Consider the following 13,369-nt stretch of genomic DNA (forward strand, 5'->3'; position numbering starts at 1 on the left):
CATACTTCATGAGATGCATGCTGATCTTCTCTATATCTCAAAAAAAAATGCTGGGAAACCCACTAATTGGTCACAATCTGAAGTTTGGACAGCATATCTCCATAAAAGTCCACACTTGGAAATATGATGCTAGGCAAATAAGAGTTGTTTCCCCCCGCTAAAAACTGCGTGGCAGACATTGTGCTAAATGCTTTATGTGGATTATTTCATGTCATTCAATGACAGTAATATTTATTTCTGGTTTGCATACGAGGATATTTTGTCAGGTACACGTCTTTTCCCTTCCTGGCCCCTTCTCTACCGTCCATTCTGCTCTGTGTCCCAGATGACCACGTGAGGTTATGAGGCTGACCCTAAAGGACTGCATCTATAGTCCGTCTTGTCTTCTGGCTTGGGGTTCAGTTGTGTCTATGATCAGAAGACCAGAAGGCAGAAGGAGAGTGAGTTCATAGTCCTTATTTCTCCGTTTGCCTTCCTAGTGGGGGTCCCTGAAGAATGTTCTTGGGGTGTGTGTGTGTGTGTGTGTGTGTGTGTGTGTGTTGTTCAGGTAATTACTCCCAGGCCTTGCTCCCTCTGGTTTAAGGGTAGTAATGACTCCATTGGCCCTCTCTGCCTTGCTAGATGCAAAACACTTGACTATCATTTGCTAGTTTTCTTCCGTCGTGTCCACACTTTTGTAAACAGTCCCTTTATTAAATTCTTCTCAATGATTCCATTTGAATATACCATCTGTTTCCAATATAGATTTTCATTGTTACTAGAGGGTACTGAACTAATTTGAGTAGGAGATGATGATACTGGTGGAAGTGGAAAGCAATGGCTGGAATCCTGCTTATGTTCTGAAGGAAGAGCTGATAGAATTCACTGATGTTTGAGATATAGTGTGTGAGAAAGAAAGGATTCAAGAGTGACTCCAAAGCTATAGCTTGAGCAGCTGGAACAATGAATTGCCATTTAATGGGCTTAAAAGTCTTCAGAAAGAGAAAGCTAAAGGTGGGAACTCTTGTCATGTTAAGTTTGAAATACCAACTTGATGGCTAAGCAATGTTTTCAAGTAGGCATTTGGATATACAAGCCTGGCATCAAGAGAGAAGTCTTGAGTCATAAGCCTGCAGATGGTCTTCGAGCCCTTGTAACAGATGAAATCATCCATTGCATGAGCGGAGAGAGAAAGAAACAAAAATGCTGCTAATAGTCAAAAGAACAACTGACAGTTGACTACAAGAGATCATTGGTGGTATTTATGAGAAGAGTTTCTGGATGCAATAGACTATGGGAGGAGAAAGAGTGGAGATAAGGATTGTGAGACATCTCTTCCAAGGAATGTTGGTAAAAAGGGATTAGAGAAATAGAGCCGTGCCCAGAGGGAGAAGCAGTAGAAGGAGATTTTTTTTTTTTTAATACTTGATCTTAGTCAAAAGGCTAAGAAGCAATAAATTTTTTTTTTAAAGATTGGAGAAATAAAGCATGTCTCTCTCCTATAGGAGTGATCTTATAGAGGGGAAAATTCGACAAAAATTCATTGAGTTATATAACTTAAGAATGAGAAGAAAATGTGTAAGCCATTCCCTCCTCCGCCCCTGCCCTAACAGCTTTGTCTTATAAGTGAGGATACTGGGTCTTAGAGTGGTTGACTGGTTTTTTTTAAAGCACTGACAGAGTCTAGTTATCGCTCACCCTTATTGTCCACTTCCCAGACGTATATAATGTCAGGATCATAAGATGAGAGGGCCATAGAATTGCCTTTCCCAATACTTCCCTGCCCCTCTTTTTAGGAATCAGCTCAGATCTGGATTAATGTAGTCTAAATTCCTAACCAACAGCCATTTAGCCCAGCTCTTGTAATGCTGTATGTAAAACTGAATGGCACTCAGTAAATATTTTCTTCCCTTCTTCATTCCACCCTTTTTTAAAATACTATTCCTTCCCTCCTTTCTTCCAATGACCCTGCCTGATAATATACTGTTGGAAATTCATCCTGTTGTCCCCTGTTTGGATATGAATAGTCTTGGTAAGTCATCATAATGAGGTTTGATCAACAGACTCCTCCATGAAGTGTTTTAAGAGATCCTTTTGCTGTTATAACTAGTAAAAGGAATACTTTAATTGAAGTATAGAAAGTGAAGAAGAAAGAAGAGATTTAGAGCAAGAAGGACTGAGCACAGGCCTGGGTAGGAATCAAATGAGGATCTGGGGTAGTTTAGGAAGTAGATAGGATGCTGAGAAACCAGAGGGGAAGGTCTGAGGCCCAGCTACTCAGTCTTCCAGTCAGCCTCATCTGCATCCAATGCAGATGTGACCTCGCCCTGCCCTGTGGCTGTTACACATGAATTTATAATTATTCTCCTGTGATTTTTTTTCTCTCCCTTTTCCTCAACTTGTTTCATTTTTTTCCTCAGTGCATGTGTTTCCTTCTGACTTCCTACTTTCTTTTTTAATTACAACTGTTGTCCTTATTTAATCTGGAGCATGTGAGTAAACGGCCAGTCAGAGAATCGCAGTGTGTTTGACCAATGACAGCACCTAGGAGGCATGTGTTTCTGGATAAAGGCTTTGTCCTCTTCTAGGCTGAGAGAAAGGAAAATTAAGGCACTTATTCTCCATGGAGGTTCCCCAGCAACTCTCCGTTTCATTCCATCTTTGCTTGTCTTTTTCCATTGCCTGTCTCAGTCTGTCTCCTGCTTTCCCTAGCCAGGGTTCCACTTGTAGGCAGCAGTTTATGCATTGAATAAATCGAGCCCACCCTGCTGAGCTGTCAGCAACTGGAACTGACCAACAGAACAGTCTAAGTGCATCTTGTGCCCGGGCCAGATAGACAAGCACAATTATTTGATTGCTGGAGACTGCCACTAAATGAGGGTGAAATAGTGGGTCTGAGACTTGTTGGTGAATATTATTAATAATATAGTGTCATGCATTAATAACATAGTGTCATGTGAAACAAAGCTACACTGGAGGGTCTGTCTGAAGTCCCACTTTAAATCACATTTTCAGGGAACTAGATGGTGGAGGAGATGAGAAGTAATAAAGCAAGGTATCTTCAAGAAGCATTTGGGAGTTTCAGTTTGACCCAGGCTGAAGTTAAGAGAATACATACTGCTGTCATGAGTTATCTGGTAGGCAGAATGAAGCATGGGATTCATCCCTGGCTAATTGTCATAAAAATCACATTACTATAGTGCTCCACTGTGAAAAATCATCTTCACAGTCATTGTTATTGTCCTTGAAGAGAGGCCATTGCAGAAACTTCCTGCGATTCTTTCTGGCAACTGTGATGTCCTCAGTTACTGCATAGTTAGCTTCCTTAGCCCACCCACCACAGACAACCCTTCCAGACTCCTCTGCTTCTCCCTTCATAACCCTCATAGTCCTGCCATATGTGGTGTGTCACCACTGTTATCTAGATGTACCCTCAAGTCCCCTGCCCCTGGGCTTTTCTTTAAGTCATTCCCTCCATTCCAAGGGCCCTTCCCTCTTCCCATCTCTGTCCATCAGTTAAAGACCAGGTCAAATGTACATTCTGTAAAGCCTTTTTTGTTCATTTGTTTGGAGCAGGTGTGTATAAACATTTTATGTAAAGGAAGAAATAGTAAAATTTTAGTCTTTGCAGGCCGCATATAGCTTCCATATCCTTCTTTGTTTTATCAAAATGAAAAAAAATACTCTTAGCTAGTGGACCATTCAAAAGCAGACCACAGGATGAATTTGGCTCTTGGGCCATAGTTAGCTAATCCATGGTCTAAAGTGATCTCTCCTCTGTATGAACTCCTGTACAATTTCATGTTATACATGTCACTTATTACATCTAGCCTTGTATGGAAACTATTGGTATACAGGTATTTCTGTATTTGACTGGAGATCCTTGAGAGTAGAAATCATGTCTTATGTACTTTATGAAGTTCCCTACATCATCCATTATAGTATCTGAACATAGAAAGTGCTCAAAGGATATTTGTAAAATGAACAAATAAATTACTTATAATATTCTAGCAAGAGCATAATGTATTTACCAATTTTTCCAAGCCTTTAGTTTTGTAATAGATAGGTCTTCTACCTCTACCCCAATCCTGGAAACCCTCAATAAGACCAGGCGCACTGTAAGTACAACAGGTAATTAGACACAGACTATTGTTTTCATTTATTAAATATTGTATTTACTGAACACCTACTATGTGAAAAAGCTCTGAGAAAACATCAATGGACAGTGTAGACAGAAACCTCAGCCCCTGTGGTGCTTTGTAGTCTAGGCTGGGAAGGATGATCTTAATATGAGCTCTCCTTCTGAAATGTCTCAACTTCACTTTTCTATTTTTCAGATCATTGACTTAATAATAATATTTGCCACTTGGTTTGCCAGGGTACAAGAAATAATAAGTCTTAATAGTAGAAGCTGACATTTATTGTATGCCTTAGACAGTTACAGATATCCCTTTTAATATGTCCAACCACATGCAGCATTTAACGAAGCAATTAACTGCATTTAGTTATTTTGTTGTCAATCTGGATAAACTGGTGATCATAGCTGTCACTTAACTAGATTATAGGAGATATACCAGTTGACTAGAGGCAATATCTTGATCACAAGCTAAATTAAGCAATGTCATTTAGAATAGGCATATGGTGCTTAATAATTGGTGGTGATTTAAAAAGAAAAAACCTTAGCTAGTAAGTGAAGGCGTAGGTATTTGATATAAAGTCTGTTTGAATCCTAAGCCTGTTCCTTCCAGTGTAATCAAAATAGTGTTAGATCATGTTGAGTTTCATTCTGAGCACAGATTTGCACTGAAATAAACAACAGTGAAGCAAATATAAAAATAAGAAACAAAAACAACTACACATGCAATTAGTTGAAAGAAATTTTTGGCAGACTCTAAAGAAAATACCAAAAGAGGGAGCAAGTTCTTAATAGTCAGAAGAATTTTCCTAAGGTCTTCTTTTCTGATTGTGTCTTTCTTACTGTCTGCCGCACACAAAATCCATTAATAGACAAAACTCTTAACTTTCCCAATTCTCTCCCAGTGCTGATGTTCAGCAATTTTTCCTCTTGCCACCACTCCTCACTCTATTTTTCCCTTCCAGTTACTCTCTGCCCATCTAAGATTTTCCCATTCCTTTTTTCTCCCTCTTCCTGTACTACACACTGTGGTGGGGTAGATTCTCAGTTGGCCCCCCTGATTCCCAGCCACTGGTGTGCACTCCCTGTATGAGTCTGTCCCCTAGGATGTGGCCTGGACCCATGAATATGGGGATTGGGGAGTCATCACTCCCTTGATTAGATAACAATATGGCAAAGGTGACGATAAAGTCACTCCTGTGGTTACATTACTTTATGTGAGGCGCCATCATAGCAGACGGGAATGAGATTCTCCTGCTTGCTTTGAAGAAGAAAGCTGTCATGTTTTAGAAGACCTTGTGGCTAGGACATGAGGGTGGCCTCTAGGAGCTGAGAACAACCTCTAGGAACTGAGAGCTGGTAAGAATGTGGGACTTTAGTGTTACAGCTATAAGAACTGAATTCTGCCAAAAACTTCAATGAGCTTGGAAGAGGCCTCCAGCCTCAGATGAGATTGCAGCTCTGGCTGACACCTTGATTTCAGACTTCAGAGACCCTGAGCGGAGCGCTCGGTTACAATGTGCCTAGATTTCTGAGCTAGTGGGGTAATAAACAAATGTTTTTTTTTATATGCCAATACAGTTGTGTTAATTTATTACACAACAATAGAAAATGAACACATGAAAGTTGGTTTGTGCGATAAGGTCCAGAAATACCTGGGGAAAGGAGTGTATTTATATTTTTGTTCCAAGCATTTATATTTTTGTATTTGTTACATCAGTATTCTAATCTTTCTTTCCCACTACAATACACAAACAATACGCCTGAAGAATGTGACATCCTTTTATCATAATAGTGTCTCCTTATACAAATCTCCAAGGGTCAGGCTGAGGCTTTTGTAGTTGGTCAAAGTCCCCAGGTGTCTGGAATATGCTTTTGTTAAGGACTACTGCACCAGGGACTGCTAAGACAGTTTGCCAGTCGTTTCTGGACTAGATCATAGAGTGACTTTGATTTAAATGAGCTCGCAATTTGAAGTCACCTGAAGTCAGAGACAAGTGGTATCTTCTTCCTGATAAAATTCAGTGCTAGACAATACCTAGATGTAACCTTCCCTGCTCCTGTCAGCTACCTGAAAATAGGATTCTTCAATCATCAAATCAGTTCTGAGCTTCCAGGAAGTTGTTATGGCTTTGCCGGTAACTGCAGGTAGCTGGTGGGGAAAGAGGGTACCCCTAAGCCTCCAGAAACCCAATGGTCTGTTGTTTGAGAGAGGTGCTGGGAGAGGTGGTGAAGGCATCATGCCTTCTTTTATTAAATTTTCTTAGGAAAAAAATGTAGACTAACATGATATCTAACACAACTCCTTTATGTCATTGAAAACATAACGAGGTGTCTCCTAATTTTTCCCCCTTTTCTGTCAATGTTTATGTAGAGAATTACATTGATTTCGTAATGTTAACAAAATTTTGCATTCCTCAACTGGATCATGATATATTTATTTTTAACTATTGCTGAATGTGACTTGCTAATATGTTGTTTAGGGTTTTGTACTTATGTTCACTCATGACATAGGCCTGTAATTTGCCTTTCTCATAATGTCATTTTCAGGTATTGATGTCAAAGTTATCCTGGCCTCAAAAAATGAACTACGGAGGATGGTAGGCTAGATAACGGCTCCCCAAGTGACATTCATGCCCTAATCTCTGGATTCTATTAATGTTACTTTATTTGGAGGAAAGCTCTTTGAAGACATGATTAAGTTTAGGATCTTGTGTTGATTTTATTCAGGTGAGCCCTAGATGCCATCACATATGTTTTTATAAAAGGGAGACAGAGAGGTATTCCACACAGAACAGGAGAAGGCAGTGTAAGATGGAGACAGAGACTGGAGTGACGTGGCACAAGCCAAGGAATGCCAGCAGCCCCCAGAGCTGGAATAGGCACAGAACAGATTCTCTCCAAAAGCTCCAGAGGGAGTGTGGCCCTGCAGACACTTTGACTTTGGCCTAGTGACACTGATGTTAAACTGACCTCCAGAACTGTGAGAGAATACATTTCTGTTGTTTTAGGCCAGTTTGTGTTAATATGTTCTGGGAGCCATAGGAAACTAATACATCCAACTTTCCCTAATTAAATTTTTTTTTCTGAAAAAATGTGAAAAATTGGTATTATTTCTTCATAAGGTATGTGATAGAATTTGCTAGTAAATATCTCTGACCTGGGGTTTTCTTTTTAAGGAAAGTTTTCATGGTAGATTTAATTCTTTTAATAGTTATAGCAATATTGATTTTTGTTTGTTTCTCCTTGGTAAGGAATATGTTTTATGGAATTTTTCCCTTTAATCTAAATTTGCAAATATGATGTCATAAAATTATTTAAATGTCCCCTTTATATCTTTGAAGTGTCTGATTTATCTATAATGATTTTTCTCTGCTTCAATCCTGACTTGGGATAACTATGTCTTCTTTCTTATTTCTTGATCAGTCTCATTAGACATTTATGAATTTAAATAGTTTTGTAGAGGCTTCTGGTGAAGATAAAGGTAAACCTGGTACTTGCATTCTCCCACAACTACATCAAATTACAGCTAACCTATAGAACAACCATCATTGAGAACTGCCTAAAGTCTAGATGAACAGAAGTCCTATAACTAAGGATATACACAAGAAGCCCCATTGAGACTGGTAGGAAGGGCAGAGACATAAAAACAGCTGGTCCCACACCCACATGAGGTGGATAAAAATTGGCAGGGGTATCTCAGATGCAGGGGTCCTCCCAAGGAACAAGGAGTCCCAGCTCCATACCAGGCTTCCCAGCCCAGGGTTCCAGTTCCTGGAAGAAAAGCCTCATACCTTTTGGTTGTGAAAACCACTAGAAATTGTGGCTGAGTGACATAGAGAGCTTCAGGAGTCCCAGGCATTCCACTTAAAGAGCCCATGCCCAGACTGAAAGGTGCCAGGGACATACCAGACAAAATAGACTTTATGTATTTATAATAAAAATTAATTGAGATATTTAATAGACATTCATTTTTGCTTGCATTTCTTTATTCTTAGATCTACCCCTGAGTTGAGATGGCTTGGATCATTCAAAATTGAAGGGGTTTGTATTTGGAACATAAAGAGCAGTGAAGCAGTGACCCCACTGAAAGGTATCTGTCAGACAGCAGAGGAAGATTAGCTTGCAGGCGGTGGGTTTATTGAGGATTAAGGAAATGAGAAGAAAAATCAAATTAAGAACTGAATCATTCATTCTCTGTAAACTGGAATGTAGTTTAGAATAAGTTAACTGCAATAGTCAGAAGAATATATAGGCTCAGTCTCAAATACCAAAGGGCATTCAGCAAACAGAATCAGTGGTGAATTTGGAATTGAATGGTTTTGCAAACTTTTCTTTCTTACTCTCCTCAGGTCACCTTTCAAACAGTCAGGAATTCACTTCCTGGGGCAGTAGGAATTCTGCTTCTCTGTTGTTCTCTCTTCATCCCATTCCTGCATCCCCCCTACCAAGCTCTTGGCTTACCATGGACCTTTACATTCTAAAAGTGGAGACCTACCAGACAAACTTCTCTTGTGCACAGTGAATTATCTCCTATTCACTTGGTGTGAGCATGGGGCAGGGTGAAAGAGATAAAGAGGAAAGGGAACTCTGTCCCACCCTTCTGATGAGAATAAGGTAGGACAAAGGCAGGAAGAGGACAGTCTTGTTTCATGTGTACATGATAAAAATATACACTCTTTACATGGAATTAAAGTAGTCAAGAAATGGCCATTATTAGCTTTTAAATGGTTCAAATGCTATTTTAATATTACCAGAGCTCGACTTAGTCACTGAAAGGGAGGGTATAGAGATATGCAGCGCAAACTAGACAGTTGGACACTGAAAGGAAAGTGTCAACTCAGCATTTTAGGGGAAAAGTGAAAAATATAACATCATTAAGAATATAATAAAAATGAGAAAATAAGAAATAGTTCTATTTAGATTGCCAGCAAATATAAGAATTAAAGCAAAGACAAAACTTCAGAAGTTTGCGGTATTTTGACCTTTCAATCCTTTTAATGGTAACCATGCATTGCATATATACTGGTTTTTAAGAATGAGATGCCCCTTGCTCAGGAATGACCTTTGATCCTGGCATTCAAGGTTCTGTTTTAAGACCCATGCTTTAGAAGGCTGCATTCTGGCCCTTCTCCAGCTGTGCCTCTCTTGATGGGTGATGTGTTTGTGGGACCAAGGAGGTGTGCTTACTTGGAGACTGTGTTCTCCTTTCTAGACCACACTGGGAACCCACAGAGACCTTTCATTGAGCAGCAAAAAGGAAAATGATGGGAAGAAAAGACAGAAGTGGGTAGGTGCACTGTACAAAGCTAGACGCTGCCATTTGTACTGTTGCCCAGGGCCCCACAGAAGTTAGGGTTGGGCCTATATTTGCTGGTGTGCCAGCCCAGTTTCTTTACCTTCTCCATTCTCAGCTCCTGTCTGAGATCTATATTCTGTCAGGCAGGTTTCTGGGTTTTTTTCTTTTTTAAATTGATTTTTAGAGTGGGAGAGAGAGAGATTTCTTATACTTATTTATGCATATATTGGCTGATTCTTGTATGTGCCCTGACTGGCGATAGAACCCACAACCTTGGCATAGCCGAATGATGCTCTAACCACCTGAGCTATCTGGCCAGTGCTTAACTTTATCCTCAATCAGGAGTTGCCTGCATGCAAAGGGTCTGCAAATTTGAATGGGAAAAATTTACATCTTTATTTTCACTAATTTCTAATTTATCATTCCCTTCTATTGTGAATGTAGGCAACAAAACACAGAAGTATTAGTAGTACCTATAAATTTGTCACCAGTGGAAAGCACAGATACCTTAATAGCACATTAAAGTTATAAAAAATCTTAAAATGTCATTTGCACTTATACTTCAATACATATTTTGAAATAATTCTTCTTATTTGATGTTACTAAATATGCACACATATATCACAAATTAAAAACAAATTTCTATAGTTTTACTTTAATATAATCTGTTTTCTTTGTAATCTAATATCTTTTGTTTGACACATTTAAAACTATTCTGAAAATGAGTTCATAGGCTTCAGCAGACAGGCAAAAAGTTCTATGTACAAACATGGTTGAGAACTTAGACACTGAAGTTTGGATCTCCTTGTCTTTTTTATTCCTCCACCATCCCTGCTCACCTCGATAGGAACATCCCCACTAGCCACAGGCCCATAGCATCTAAGTGTCCCCTGGCCCTTGCCCAGAGTTGGTCAGGATGCCTCTGCTAATTTCCCTAGAGCCTCATGGTGTAACATTGGGGTTTATTTCATGTAGCTCTTACTTTGAGTTGGGTTCATTTCCTTACTGTGTCTCTTAGACGTATGTCTGTCCCTGGCAGATTGTTTCTTAGGAGCTGTTGTGGCCTCACCTCTGGTTAATTCCACACTCTCCTTATTTAGGTTAATTGTCTTCTTTTTTCTAAGAGCTTCTACTGTACAGCTCTACCTGATGGACATGTTGATGACTAGCTGGTTTAATGAGAATTATGCCCCCTCCCATCTACCTACCACAAGCTTTGAACTTTGTGTTCTTGTTTGAACACATGGTACTTTTATCTCATCCCTATTTTTGACTTTATGGGCATAATCTCTTGAAACCCAGTCTTTCTGGTCTAAACAGAGTGTCAGCGATACTCAGCTCCTGGTCTGTCTGCTCAGTCTTATCTTTTTCCCCAATCCCCACATTTAATTGATCACTGCATTTTGCCAATTGTAGGTTTGATTTCTCTTCCCTTTTCTTTATACTTGCTGGTACTGCCTTAGTTTAGACTCTCCTTAATTCCTGGCTGGGTTATTAGGGTAGCTTCCTAATTTGTCACCTAGGTCAGTCTGTATGTTTGTGTGCCTTGACAAAACTGGAGTTCTCTGGGCCAGCGTTCGAATGACACACCTTAACACAGCTGTGCAAAGAGCATTGGCATGAAGTTAGGAGACCTGGGGACTAACTAAAAAAGTAAGTGACCTATGGAAATGGTGTGGTGAAGTAAGGTGGGGTTTTCCTAAAGAAAACTGTCCTGTTTCTAAGACTAAAGGGTATTGAACACAAATGCAGAGATGCGGGATTACATGGAGATTCCACTGGGGTGAATGGAGTGGCTCTTGCTTCACAGAGCCCTGGCAGGAGCCAGACATGGATTCACAGTCAGATGGTACCTTAGGATCTCAAAGAACTATTCTAGTATAAACCACATTCTGTGTTACACTTCCTTATCCTTGGGTCTTTCATAAAGCCTTTTAAGATTGTTGCTCTACAGTGGAATTAAGGGGAAGCATCATTTCCTCTCCAAGGCTAGGGTATGGACACGAGCAGGATCTCCAGTGAAATTACCCTCAGCAGAGCAGCTGTCTCCAAAGAAGCAGTCCCAGAAGAGACTGTGATGAAATGACAGGGTGGAGCACAAGATACAGAGGAAATTATTCTGGGCTATGCCTGTTGCAACTCACTAGGCAACTCCCAGGCATTATGCTGGGGGTTGCAGAAGCAAGAGAAACACTTTTAACTTCCATATTATAGTAGGCCGGAGGGGCTCATATTGTAATAACTTTAGTAACAGCCGGGTAATCACTGATAATATGTGCATGCTAGTGACTTATGGGTTATTTCTTACTGTATAATTTGAATTATTTGGATCTCTTAAAAATGGCTATAGATTCATTATAGCTCATAACCAGAGATATGCTTATTTACAAATAATCCACTTATTGTTAACTGATATCTTAGTAAGGGAAAAAGCCAATTCAGATTTTTCTCCACCCCCCTTTTGGGAAATATGGTAGGATATAAAAATAAATTATGACAAAAACTAAATTACAACAAAGTATAGAGAACATATATTTACAAATTGGCTACAAAGTTGTCAGATTTGAACAATTTCTCATTTTCTCCATATCAGGAAATCTGCTGAGCAAGTAGGAGGCTTTCTTTTCTTTATTTTTTATTTTGTTTTATTTTTATCTTTATTACATTTTTTTCCATTACCATGTAGCCCCTTTACATCCCCTTCCTTCCAGCAATCACCACACTGGTGTCCATGTCCATGAGTCCTTTTTCCTTTTGGCTCAATGCCTCCATCCCCTCACCTCCCCCACCCCCCACCACTAGCTGTCATCTGCTCTCCATCTATGAGTCTGTGTCCATTTTGCTTGGTAGTTCGGTCTGTTCATTAGATTCCACATCTGAGTGAAATCATATGGTATTTGTCTTTCTCTGACTGGCCTATTTCACTTAGCATAATGTTCTCAAAATATTAAAAATGGATCTGCCTTTTGACCCAGCAATCCCACTTCTGGGAATATATCCAAAGGAACCCCCCAAAATAAATTGAAAGAACATAGCACTCTTATATTCATTGCAGCATTATTTACAATTGCCAAGATATGGAAGCAGCTTAAGTGTCCAGCATTAGATGAGTGAATAAAACAACTATAGGCTTTCTTTTATAATCCTATTTCAAAGAGTATCATTATTTCCTTGAAGTCATTTCTGATAATATTGTAAATGTATTTTTAAATCTTAAATCAAGATAATTCATATGTCATAACATTTACTATTTTAAATTTTACAAATGAGTGGTTTTTAGTATATTCACAAAGTTCTACAAACAACGCCATAAATTCTAAGACATACCAATCACACCGGAAAGAAACCCAGTATCCGTTAGCGATCACTCCCTATTCTCTCCTTCCCAAACCTCTATAGATTTGCCGATTCTGTACATTTCATACAAATAGAATTATACGTTATTTGGCCCTGTTTGCCTGGCTTCTTTCACTAAGTATAATGTAGCTATACCATATTTTGTCTATCAGTTCAGGAGTTGGTGAGATTTGAGTTGTTTCCACTTTTTGGCTGTTACGAATAATGCTACTATGAACATCAATATATAATTTTTGTATTATCATGTTTTCAATTCTTCTGGGTATTTACTGAGTAGAGAAATTGCTGGATCCCATGATAATTCTGTGTTTACTTTTGAGGAATTCTCAAACCATTTTCCACAATGGCTGTAGTATTTTGCATTCCCACTAGCATTGTATGAGGGTTCCTATTTCTCTGTATCTTCACCAATACTTGTTATTTTCTGTTTTGTTTTTCTTTCATTACATCTATCTTATGGGGTGTGAAGTGGTATCACATTGTGGTTTTGATTTGTATTTTCCCATTGTGGTTTTTTGTTTGTTTTAATTTAATCTTTATTGTGTTTTTTTCCATTACCATGTTGTCCCCTTATACCCCTCTCCCTGTAGCAATCACTT

The sequence above is a fragment of the Desmodus rotundus genome, chromosome 2, assembly GCF_022682495.2.
Source record: "Desmodus rotundus isolate HL8 chromosome 2, HLdesRot8A.1, whole genome shotgun sequence".
NCBI classification, from domain to species: domain Eukaryota; kingdom Metazoa; phylum Chordata; class Mammalia; order Chiroptera; family Phyllostomidae; genus Desmodus; species Desmodus rotundus.